The sequence below is a fragment of the Ciconia boyciana genome, chromosome 24 (genome assembly GCF_034638445.1).
Source record: "Ciconia boyciana chromosome 24, ASM3463844v1, whole genome shotgun sequence".
Classification (NCBI taxonomy): domain Eukaryota; kingdom Metazoa; phylum Chordata; class Aves; order Ciconiiformes; family Ciconiidae; genus Ciconia; species Ciconia boyciana.
In genome coordinates this window covers 2,049,807-2,062,985 of record NC_132957.1, presented here as the reverse complement: position 1 = coordinate 2,062,985, position 13,179 = coordinate 2,049,807, and positions in this window count along the sequence as shown.

Here is a 13,179-nt window from a genome sequence, read left to right as displayed (position 1 = left end):
AGCTCTGTGCTGGCAGAGGAAACTGTAAACGTGTCTTCACAAGTGGTCTTTTTGATGACAACAGAAATCTTGGAAAATAAGAGAGGTGCTGGTACTGGCTGAGAGGCTGTTGGGGAGTGGTAGGAAATTCAGTGCTGCTCATCTCTTCCGACTTCACATGATCCCATCTGAGGACAGGAGCACGCTTGCGGCGTGAGGACAGGCACCGGGACCCTGCCTGCCTGACCAGCCGGAGCCACGGCACCGAGTCAGGCTCTGCAGTGCGCAAGGAGGTGCAGAGAGGCATCAGACACACACCATGTCATGAAGAGAGGCTATTTTTGTCCCTAACTGCCAGCAAACAGTGCAAGTAGTGACAGGTGGTTTCAGCAGCTAATTCTCTGGGTTTATTTTTGTGGCCTTAAGCGATCAGCTTTGGTCGATGTAAGATGTCGCTCTGTTCGATTTGCAAAGGCAAATCAGGGCATGGTGGCTGGTGTTCCCCCTGCCTCTTCAAGGCTTCTGCTCTGGAAAGATGGCAGTTTCAGAGCCTTGTTCGTAAAGCCTGGAGGACTTGCAGATACCCAGCAATTTGGCTCTTGATCTGAGGTCCCCTTACGTCCCATCCTCCCCATCTCCTCAACTCATGGGTCCTCCCTGCCTGTGACCTCCAACCCGTGCTTCCACTTGTAGCTCTGGGACAGGGTGAAGCAGCCTCTCACAGAGCAAAGAAATCACGGTCCAGAGTAACTGGGTGTTGAAAGGTTAAATAACCAACTCCTTCGGTAAATGTATTTTACTATTAAATTAATCTATTAAGTAACCAACCAGTTTGTTGTCACTGTTGCTGTAAAGGGACTGATTTTTTTCTTTGGTAGCCTGGCTGGGGTATTAGGCTACATTGTCTGGGCAGCAAAAGAAAAAACAGCTCCAGAAAGAAACTTTAAAAGCTAAAATGGCATTTGATCCATTTCTGTCCCTTTTAAAATCAGATTTTGTCAGAAATGTTGAAAGAGGGTAAAATATAGGGTTGTCTGGACACTCTTTGTTGATACGTTCAGCACATCCCAGCTGTGCAGAGGCCAGTGATGGCAGCAGTCTCTGGGAAGGGCGACGAAGCTGGCAAATAAATGAGAGCAGTTTCCTTCCACTGGCAAAGCATAGCTGCAGAGAGCCCTGTGCGGCTGAGGGAACTTGTGTTCTGGCCTTCATGGGCTGGAGGGCTCTTTACATGTGCTTCCACTTGCAGATCAAAGCCTGAGCACATCCCCTGCAAGGTCCTACCCTCCAGCAGAGTCCTTCTGCACCTCGCTCCCCCAGGGACCTCAGCTCGTGTGGGGCTGTGCAGCGACTGCTTCTCCAGAACGAAACCACCCGCTGCAGGCCCAGCAGCTGCACTACTGCTATTACTCACAGCATTCTTCCAATAAACTAATCAATGTGGTCGTTTTGTGTCCTTCCAAACACTCCCGTTGTTCAGAGCTTGGCTGTGCTCCTCCTAAAGCTTGTACATGCATGTGCTTGTCTGCAGAGTGATTTGAAGTCCAACCGTCCTTGAGAGAAGGCAGCCGGTGGTCTTGCAGTCTGTCTGAAGGCTGTGGATTTTTGCTGTTGGGAGCCCACCTGCATCTTGCATCAAAACCGGAATATATCCTTTGCAGATTCAGAAACAGTGGTGGGCTTGGCATGGTGCAGGAAGGAAAGGCAAGGCTACGAAAATGCAGCACATTTGGCCTGAGGCTGAGCTTGGCTTGTGGTCCTTGCCCTCAATGTTGAAGCCCGAAGCTCGGCTGCAGAGCCTGTTTTGTTCAGGGGAGAGCTAGCTGGCATGCTGCACCCGTTGTGGTCCCCCTGACTTGCAGATGGATGGAGCGGCAAGTGACAACGTTACTCCAACCCATCTCTCAAGTGCTGGGCGGCAGTTCCCAGTTTAGATTGGAGTGCAGGCCCACAAAGGCTCCCTGTCTGTAAAGCAGCTGCCAGCACCTCCCTGAGCTAAGGCTGGGGCTGAGAGTCCTGCGGGAGCTGAGAGGAGCTCGGCTGAGAGGCTGCCGACCGTCCCCTCCCAGCTGAGGCAGAGCCCGGTATGGCTGCTCTTCTCCACTGCTGTGTTCGGGACCTGCATCCCACCATCAGAAGGTGGGAGATGGACCATGGCAAGGAGGAGTGAGTGAGGCAGGCTGGCACTCACTGATATGAACAGAGAGACAGTAACCACTGCTGATGGCCAGCAATTGCTGCTTCTCCATGAGTCTGGTGCCTCTCACAGCCAAGACCTATGGGCTGCCTTCTCCCCTGGACAGGCCCGCAGCAGGTCAGAGTCTCATCAGGCTTGAACACAGGTCAAACACAGTGTAGGCAGCTGCCTCCACTCTTAGTTAGAAGTTGCAGGAATCAGCACCTTGCCCTCCTCACTGATTATGTACGGGCCACAGAACAACAAATTCTTCGTTATTCTTTCTGGGGTTGGAATTTGACTACTCCACAGAAACTCAGCCCCTCTCCTGGGAAGACTTCTCAGCATTGTGGTGAGGTTCAAATATTTCTCCCTCTGAGGATGAGAAGCACCAACCTCCCTGTGCAGGTCTGAACTTCCACCGGCAATAGAGCAGAAGGACAGAGCAGGGTTATGCAGGAAGGACAGAAGGGACCAAAGCCTTAGGGGACATACTGTAGGTGGCAGTTGTGAGCAGGCAGGGTACAATGGGGAAAAAAACCACCTCCCCCTGCTTTATTTTCAGAGCTTGCTTCTGAAGCTGGAAATCACATTACCAACACAGACGAATGGACACCACCTTCTGCTGCATAAAACGTGCACTACTGACAACTATAAGAACAATAACCCTGAACTGAATGGCAAAATAAAACATGGACAATTTCAGTGGGATGAAAAATCATGACAAAGGAATCAAAAGAGATTTTAAAAATAAAACATCCAACTCTGGGAGTCAGAGAGTGTCTGGTCACAGAGCTGCTCCCATGCAGGGAGAGAGCTGTGAAAGCTGGTACCTAACTGGTGTCTTGGCCTCCATGAGCCAGTCAGCCGGGAAAGCTTGTAGCCACAGAGCCAGAAAGTCCAGGGACAAGTAGGCAGATGGGTGAGCTGGCAGGAGTGGAGGCAGGCTTGCCCATCAGACAGCCTGGCAAAGGCTTGCTTTGTTTCCACTGAAAGCTTTGACGGAATCAAAACCTTTCCACAGAACATTTCAATTCAGTCTAATCAGCATTTTCGGATGGAAAACTCTTCTGTAGGAAAATTTCCATCCAACTCAAGTCATTTACTCCCGGGGCAAATGAGTATAATGTGGGTGTAAAGCACGGTCATGTCAGAGATGTAGCAGTTGCCACATCCTTTGGCATGATGTAAATAGGGATGTGGTGTAACAGGCTCCCTCCCCAGACCTGCAGCATCAGTGTACCGTGTCATCCTGGACAAACTTAAGAAATTGATTTTGGCCACGCGTCAGTGAATTTTGGGAAGTAGGTTGGAACGACAAACAGTCAAGAGCCCTGGACCTAAAGTGAATAGGAAATCCTGTCTAGGCATGGAGAAGTATGAGGACATCCATCTCTGCCTCTCAGCTATCTCTCTGCCTTTTTTGTTCCCCAGAGCAGTGCTTTCCAGAAATATACAGTTAACCTCATCCTTTGTGAATTTGCTCCACTGTTACATGGCAATGCCCTGCTCAGTTTTAACACAATACGTTCTACTTAGCAAATCTTACAGAAAGCGATGGTTTTATCTGCAAGTAAGAAGCACAGCAAGTACCTATGTGGGAAATGCTAGCAAGGGCAGGCTCTAATTTCCAGACTGGGAAGCAGCATTGTGGCTTTCTCCTGTAATAGGAAAGATTAATAAGCAAACTGGCTTAACTAAAGGTTTAAAGCAAGGATCAAAAAATTGGTCCTTTATCAACTCTGACACCAGGTTTAAGTGTAATATTTGCACCAGTGCAACTGTTTGATTATGTCACACTTTTCACCAGCATGCTTCCAAATATGTATACGACTACATTGTTTAAAGGCTTCATAAACCAGGACATTTTAGTCCCACATCTGTGCAGGTGCTTATATTACACAGATGCTATGGTAAAAGCAATAAAGTGATCTTTTTTGTGCCTATGCAAGGCATACCTTCAAAAAAGAACTCAAGATCTTTGTGGCAATAAATAAGAGAATCACAAAATATCCTGTCTTGCTCCAGCCATTTTAACAGAAAATTTAACTAGTAGATTTTCAAACACTTTAACGAAGCAAAATAAAAGTACTGATATGGAAAAAAATTGCGATGATTAATAAAAGATAAAATATTGTACAATCAGTGGAAAAGGGGAAAGTGGTATGTTTTTGTGTGCTTGTGCTTCAACGGATATGAAGAGAAACAAGGATGGAAAAAGTGTTTTATGGACCATAAATGGGTTAAAAAACAGACACAGGAAGACAGATATTGAATCATGCTAGTAGTTCACTTAGTACAGCATCCATTTTCCCAAATGTAAAGCAGCAAAGAATCAGAAAAGAGAAAGAAATTGCACAGAAGCCTAAGAATTGATATTTAGGGCAGCCTTTTTTAACACTTCCAGTGCCGTTTTGGCATATTTGGAAAAACCACAAATAAACTTACACTGCAAAGGTATAGAAAAGGTGGAGAAGGGTCAGAGAAGTTACTGAGTAGGCGCAGAAATAATTACGTGGGCTGAGGCACAGAAAGTGGAAGGTAAGGAAGTCTTTTTGTGATATAATATAAAAAACTCAGAACAATGTACTCTCAGAGAGGGCTAGGAATTTAGCAAAGGGCAGTTAAGACTGGCACAGTGAAAATTTCAGACTATATTCTGAGGCAAGTATAAACTATAGGAACCACATTTTAAAGGGGATATTACATTCCACTTGGCCATCTTTAATCCTCCATTTCATGTAAAATCATCTGTTCCGTCTCCGTTAATGTGACTTTAAAAATGAACAAAAAATCTCCCCTCTAGGTTTTCTTAACTAGGTTTTCTAAATCAATTACTCTACTTGATTGTAGCTTCCCCTAATCAAGAACTCCTGTTCTTTTCACTGTGATTTAGGGATTTTTGACCTTGCTTCTCTGTATACTGGCAGTAGAGCAAGCAAAGGCCATGCTCCTGAAAGGGGCCCCATTTGCTTCCCATACCCCAGCTGTTTTGCCCTCCTCTATGCAGGGGTGAGAGCGCAGAAGAGGATGGAGAAAGCCAGCTTGACAAGATGGAAACGGGAGCTCACACTGATGGAGAAGGACACAGCATCCATAGTTCTCCCCCTGTCATTGCAATCAGGATGCCTTAGCACAGTCACGGACTCTAGAAGACCAATGTAAAGGAAAATAGATTTCATAGGTAGAGTTCAAATGAAGAGGGAATTAAGTGATGGGAATTTGTGGAGGTCATTCTTCCCAGCGAGTCAATGGAAGGAAGATGTAAATGTTCCTTTTGAACAGTTTCCAAAGGACAATATGACTTACAGTCAGAAAAAAATCTAATCTTCATTTTCCCTTTCTGCACTTTGTTTTTGACCCTTCTAACTGCAGAATAACATCTCTGTGGCACTTTGTGTGTGCGCAGAAATGGTCGGGCATGTTTATGCCCTGGCACGTGTAGGTAACGTCTTGTGTGTGTGCCTATATACACATAAACACAAAGACACTCACGTGCAGGTCTGTGTTTTTATGCACACAATAACAAAGGCTGTACTTTTGTTTGCACTGTTCGTACACTAGTTATTATCTACCCAAAGGGGAAACCTCCTAGTCCTTTCAACCTCATAACTACAGTGGATGTGAACTCCTGGGCTCTCCCTGGTGTCTGTGCTTTAATTTTTATGAGAAAACCTATTTGTTTCCCCACATACTCCCATCCCCTTCCCGACCTATTCAGTTTTTAAAACCCTTCTTACTTTATCGAGCTGATGAACTGATTAATAAACTTCCATGATGCAAGTAATAAAAAGTCTGTATTTCCTGTTTATTATATTGATAGGCTGCACAGAATGAGGCAGCATATTTCAAATACAACTATTGGTGATGTAGCAGTAAAATATACAAGTGGGTAAACTCAGCTGCTTAGCATTTAAAAGAAGTGCTAAATGATATAAATACCAGTTCCGAAGTGGACAAATGCTGGCACTTCCTTGTCAGCATACAGAGGGGGTATTCATGCAGTCACCCACTACGCTACAGCCCTGTCTGAGAGAGCAGTCAGAGCTCCAGGTTCAGGTCCCCACTTTCCAGCTAGCTCAAAATCTCGAGCAAGTCTTAATTCTTTATTGCTGCAAGTGGAAACAGAATTTGGCCTCTGTGTTGTAGCACTAACATCACAGCAATGCAGAAAAATAATGAAGAATTTCAATAGGCTGTTTGAATGAGAAGTACAGGAAAGATCTAAGTGAACCATGGGGAGATATCACTGATTGGAAATAGGTTTTATACTATTCTCATTTAAAAATCCACAAAGTAACCTTAACAAATCCTCTTATCCACCTAGATTCTTCTTTTATAGACTCCACTACTATACAGTACATGCCCAAACATTGGGCTATGGGAGTTGTATTTCTCAAGGAACAGAACAAGTATACTTACTGTCTATAAGCTTATTGTTTTTATTTTTATTGCAGTTTTATGAATCTAAATATGCAAGACAACAGGTAGAGATTCTGGGAAATCGGGTAGATCAAACAATAGTAAGACGGGAACTAAGTCAAACAGAGACTAACTTACTTGATTTAGATCACATAATGCATCGAAATTACTACATGCCAGGTTTATACCTTAACCACAGCAGCATCCTTTCTCCCATATAGCTGTCTTATTGGAAATGCTCAGGGCCAGCTTTTTGTACATTACCTCCTACACAGATGGGGCCAGTTTTCAGAACAGCAACACTTTCAGCCACAAACATAGGGAAAAGGTTTGCAGAACAGCTCTGCACCCACACTCACAAGTGTTGTTTGCCATGAACAAAAAGTTTATGAATGTCATTTTGACAGTTGGCTTCCTTTGAAAATCTAGCCTTTGCTATTAGAGAGGAAAGGAAGTCAAAGACTGGTTTACTCCAGAGTTGTTTCAGTCCTGGTACGTGACCTTGAATAACTGCTTCCTCTGTCTGAGCTTTTTTCGCTGCCCCATTCTGTTCAGTCTCATTTCTGCAGTTTTGAAGGGCTGTTATCCCACGTATATACAGCTACCGCAATGGATGCCTGCTTTAGTTTGCCCTTAGTAAGAAGCGTCACAAATACTGATGTTTGGATGTTTATTATCAAACTCCTTTGCCTAGGATCTTTGACCATTCTCCATGCAACCGGTCTGATGGTTCTCATTTTCTCTGGCCATAAAGCATGCAATGAAATTCCTACTCCATGTCAGCATGGGCACACACATGTACAAACTTTGGTAATGGCACATAAAAGTTAATTTACTTAGATGGGATGCTCTAATTTCATGCTTTGACTTCAAGGGGAGAATTGCAGAACCATAAATGAAACTTCAGGCCTCAGCTCCCACATCAAGAGGATCTTAAAGTATCTGTTCCTTTAAACGTCTACCCTTAAGTAGGCTTTTGAGAATGTGACTCTCTCTCAGTAGACATCTGTGCACAAAAGGAGTAGATTCTCAGTTCAGCCTAGGGTCATTACTGGAGTACAGAGTAACGAGTGCATTTCTGCCAAGCAGAAAGTGTCGTCTCTGTCTCTGAAAGCCAAGAAGGTGGGGACAGGTACAGGGAGGATGGAAGAAGAGTTTCCTAAGAGAATAAGAAGAGGAAGAGAGCAATCTTTCTGATTATGCTTGGGTTTGACACACGGCCCCCATGTGAAGCAGCTTCAGTCCTTCTCCCTGTAGTTCGCAAGCTTCCTGCAGCACCTTCGTTCTTGTCTCACCAAGCCCACTAAACCCTCCCTGCTGGAAAATGGCAAAGGGCACTCTTTGGGTGTCCTGCGGGTATGAATAATCCAGTGAAATATCCTCCCTCTGCTCTGCCTCGCTCCAAGAGCTGCCTGCTGCAGTCAGAAAACCACATGCCTCTTGTGCTGCCCCATTTCATCTTGAGTTGTTTGAATAGCATCATCCTTTAGCCTAGCAACGAAATGGTAAAATGCTGGCACATCCTCGTCCCAGAGTGACAGTGCTGACACTACAGATGTCAGTGTGTTTTAATACCAGAAGCTGCTGCCAACTCTTAAACAATGGCTCAGGCATGACAGAAAGGACCAAGGAGCTTTCCAGCCCCTCAGGCCAACTACTTCCCGGGGATGAGTTCTGCCAAAATCTTTAACTGAATGCACAGGACTGCAGTGACAGAAGCAAAATCCATCCCAATTCCAAAAACCTCCAAGACCAAAGTAGCAAGAACCCAGCTAAGTGTTATCATCCTTGCAGTCCAAATCCAAATCACCATCCATGCTTCTCCAGTTCTGGCTGAGTTTTCTTATCTCATGTGGCAGCGAGTTCCAGAGCTTACTCTTACATGAAGGTTTTTACTTCTTTTAGGCTAAAATGTGTAATGTCTCGTTATTAAGTCCCTGCAGTAATTGGCAGAACGGTATGAGGTGCTGTAGACAGGGTCTATTCTTCTTGGTAGCTGGGGTGAATGACCACTGAAGATAGCTATGCCCTAAAAATCCTGTGGTGGTACTTTCTTCTCCCTCTCTGCTGCCCGCATGCAAGTAATTACTCTTGAAGTCAGTAAAATGTCCATACAGGTAAAGCCCATCTCGGCTGGAATAAAGGTGGTGGCAGAGCAGTGATTTGTTTGCTGGAGTTCAGGGGAAGAATGCAAAGAAGCCAAAAGGGAGGTAAGCCCACGGTCTTGAGTGCAAAGGAGGAACGCTCTGTGGTTGCCCATGTGGGTACATGGGTGACGTGAGGTTTTGAAGATGAGGTTCAGATACAGCATCTCACCAGGAAAGGTGAGACTTAACATGACATATGCAGGTTTCTTGCTATTCTGGTAACCACACGAAATGTGCTCGGCTCTACCTTGAGTTAGTAAGAGAAACAGAGAGGAACTGCACGTCTGGGAGCCACCAAAGAGCTTGCAGGGAAACTGGGCAGATGTTGTCCTTGCAGTGAAAAGTCTAGCAGTCCCACGACTATGTATTTAGAGCTGTTTATAAATTTTCTGTTCCTGGCAATGATTTTGATAACAGAAAACAGAAAAAGGTTTTGGCTTTTTTGAGAAGTTTTTCTTCGCAACCTTTGGAGGCATTCTTAAAACTATGTGTCTGCAAAGTAAAAACTATTTAGGGATCTTTTGGTTGCAATGTTTTGATTGTCCAAGCTGAAAGCCACTGGGGAGAGGGAGAAGAAATAAGAGAGGTTTCCAAACTTCTATTATGAAAATTCAGTTTTAATTGAAAATTGATATTTGCTGTGGAAAACTTGTGTTTGATGAAAACACACATTTCTGTGGAAAACATGGTTTGAACAAAACATTTCACACAGCTCTTTTCATGCTCACAGTGCACAACAGCCTGCGACAGGGGAGCCATGGGATGAAGTTACATGATCTCTGAAAATCTGAAATGTAGGCAATCAGCTAGAGAAACGCTGCCTGCTTTTACAACCTGATGTGATGTGCTAATCCCTGTTCACTATGCATATCCTTAAAAATACTTTTTATTCCTATCTCTTTTCATAACTAAAACTCCACTTTAAACATGTAGCATTTTGACTCTAACTTCTAGAGATAGTAAGGATCTTTATGTCAGAATCTCATTTCTTCACAGATAAAAAACTAGTTCTCGCAAAATCAGCATTTTCAGAGGGAAAATTTCTATCTTGCCAGACCAAAAAAACCCCCACAGCATTATTTCCCAGTGGAAAAAATGAAGCAAAATATTTTATTCTCAGCATGGTTAAAATTAATATAGTTTGGTCTGTCAAGCCTGACTGAAGTATTAATTTTCAGTGCCACTCTGCTTTGAACTGCATCCATATGCAGTGGCCATTGCTCATTAATAAGTCCTGGTGCAGATGCCTCTCGCCCTCGTTCCGCTTTTGGCACAGCTCCCTGGCAGGCTGGCAGTCCTGTCTCTGTGGTGTTTTCTGGCTGAACCACCACACCACATCACATTGCACAATGAAGAACGAAGCCTGCTGAGGAACCCAGCCCACAGAGAACAGGGATGTGAGGGCACCAGATTCCCATGACAGGCTATTTCAGGAAAACCCACTTGTAAATGGGATGTTGCCTTGGGAACTGCACAGTAAAATTTATCTGCAATAGTTATGTTCAAAAGAATTTACATGATCTATGTTACGTATCTAGCAGTGCATGAGGGAGCATGTTTAATATCTTTATCAATGATCTGGATGAAGGGATCAAGTGCACCCTCAGTAAATTTGCAGATGACACCAAGTTGTGCAGGAGTGTTGATCTGCTTGAGGGGAGGAAGGCTCTGCAGAGGGACCTGGACAGGCTGGATCGATGGGCTGGGCCAAGTGTATGAGGTTCAACAAGGCCAAGTGCAAGGTCCTGCACTTGGGCCACAACAACCCCATGCAACGCTACAGGCTTGGGGAAGAGTGGCTGGAAAGCTGCCCAGCAGGGAAGGACCTGGGGGTGCTGGTTGACAGCCGGCTGACTATGAGCCAGCAGTGTGCCCAGGTGGCCAGGAAAGCCAATGGCATCCTGGCTTGTATCAGCACTGGTGTGGCCAGCAGGAGTAGGGCAGTGATCGTGCCCCTGTACTCGGCACTGGTGAGGCCGCAGCTCGAATGCTGTGTTCAGTGTTGGGCCCCTCACTCCAAGAGAGACATTGAGGGGCTGGAGCGCGTCCAGAGAAGGGCAACGGAGCTGGGGAAGGGTCTGGAGCACCAGGCTGATGGGGAGCGGCTGAGGGACCTGGGGTTGTTCAGCCTGGAGAAAAGGAGGCTGAGGGGAGACCTTATCGCTCTCTACAACTGCCTGGAAGGAGGGTGTGGAGAGGTGGGGTCGGTCTCTTCTCCCAAGTAACAAGTGATAGGACAAGAGGAAATGGCCTCAAGTTGCGCCAGGGGAGGTTTAGACTGGATATTAGGAAATTTTACTTCACTGAAAGGGTTGTCCAGCATTGGAACAGGCTGCCCAGGGAAGGGGTTGAGTCCCCATCCCTGGAGGGATTTAAAAGACATTTGGATGAGGTGCTTAGGGACATGGTGTAGTGGTGGGCTTGGTAGGGTTAGGTTAACGGTTGGACTTGATGATCTTAAAGGTCTTTTCCAACCTATACGATTCTGTGATTCTGTGATACGATTCTGAGCATTCAGCACCTACGCTGGTTCACACTTGGGTTGAATGTGTGCGGCTGATATATACTGCTAATGATTTGAGGCAATGTTGGTGTGTTGTTGCAATCAAAAAAGAAAAAAAAAGAATTGGAGGTGATCACTGATCTTCTGTGATCAGATTCATGGTTTTCTCACGAGAATACATGCTCCTGAAGCGTGCTATGTTAGTGTTGAAAAAAATCTGTGAAGGTTGATCATGATTTAGAGGGTCTGGGCAAAAAAGTTTTGTGAGTGATAACAGAATAGCAATGGATACAGTCTACACCTTCAGACCCTACAGATTACTTCCTTGCAAATGCTAAGAGTCCTGGGTTTATTTTCCTGTTCTGGGGCAATCTGTGGGGCTTCGCATCCACAACAGCCTGCTCACAAAAGGTATTATGCTGTTTCTGACTGGCTGTTTCTGACTAGCTCCAGTCTTACAGCAGGAAGAGACACCAGTCTGGCAGCACTGTAGCTCTCACCCTGACTACTCGCCTTGCACTACCTTTGTGCCCAATGCAGAGAAAGATGCTAAGATGTTTTTTTTGTCTTCTCAAGATAATAATCTAAAATAGGTCAGATCACTCACACCCTACAAAAGTCTGTTTCTCTCCATTCACTATAAGAGGAACCTTAGAGAATAGGTCCATATGTAGAAACCCTGCTTTTGCAGATATCTAAAGCTAAATGAGATCAATAGAATCCCGATTCCCACTTTTGGGAGCAATGAGGGAGAAGGGTGACCTCTACAGCTCAGCCTCTTCCCAGGCCTGCTGTCCTGGGAGGAAGGACTCGCTCGCTCCCTTGCTCACACTAATCCTGTCAGAACCAGGAAAAAAAAAAAAAAAGATTTAAGCTATATTTATGGAGACAGGCCTTTAATAGCCACTTCAGATATACAAGTGTCTATGTCCCTCAGGCTGAAATGTTACTGCTGAAGGCTAAAGGAAAGTCAGTTTGAAAATAAAATAAAGCTAAACATCTAGAGAGACTTTAAAATATGTTACCCAGAAGACTAAGACCTAGGTTCCTTGGTTCCTTCAATGCTTTTGCAAATTTTAATTCATATTGGTTAAAAAGGCAAACAAGCTATACTCTGGCAATTTTAAGTTCATTTGACTGAAAAGCAAGATTCTCTGAAAGCTAACACCCACTGCTATGAATGAAACTGTGTCGTGGATGGAGTGAGAGTGCACTTCACTTGTAAGAGAGAAGCAAAAATATACTTTATTGATATAGAACAGGGAGTTAACAAAGTTCAATGCGACAGTGATTTAACAAGATTCGATGGCAAGGTACACTTGATTATTTACTGCATGGAGGACAAGCTTTTTGCCTCCCAGACAAAACTGTCAGGGAGACCCTCCTGTTGAGTCATGAGGTTCAGAAAGGATGCCCTCAGTTTCTAAACTCCTTCTCAGAGAGGAGTCTAGGTGCAGCTAGATCATATCGTGGTCCCAGACTTGGTCAACGGTTTATGTCTAAAGGATTATATATGTGCAATCAATTCTTTATATCACTTAGATAAGGTTTCAAAGTTTAGCATGCTATTAGTCACTTACCGAGGATCTGTTGTGGCAAGGAATCTCTCAGCCTCGAGAAGTAACCTTGAGAGGTGTCCCTGCTCAAGGGGAGATCCTGGCGTGCAGCCCGCTGCCATGCAGGAGAGCTCAAAGGGCTCTTGGGCTGCTCACTACTTATGGGGGTAAGATGATTGACTCATAGTCATATTTGCACACCGACCACAGATTTTAGTTTCTTAGGTGGGCATGTTGCACAATAGCCCTAGGCCATTGTGTTGTTATCTGTCTCCCGAATCCACTTTGAGCCGGATGCAGTCATCATGACCAGATGCATCCATTACAACCAACACTGGTAGTTATCACCCGAGCAGGGTTACAGGAGATAAAGGGCGGGGGCGGGGGAAGCACGCC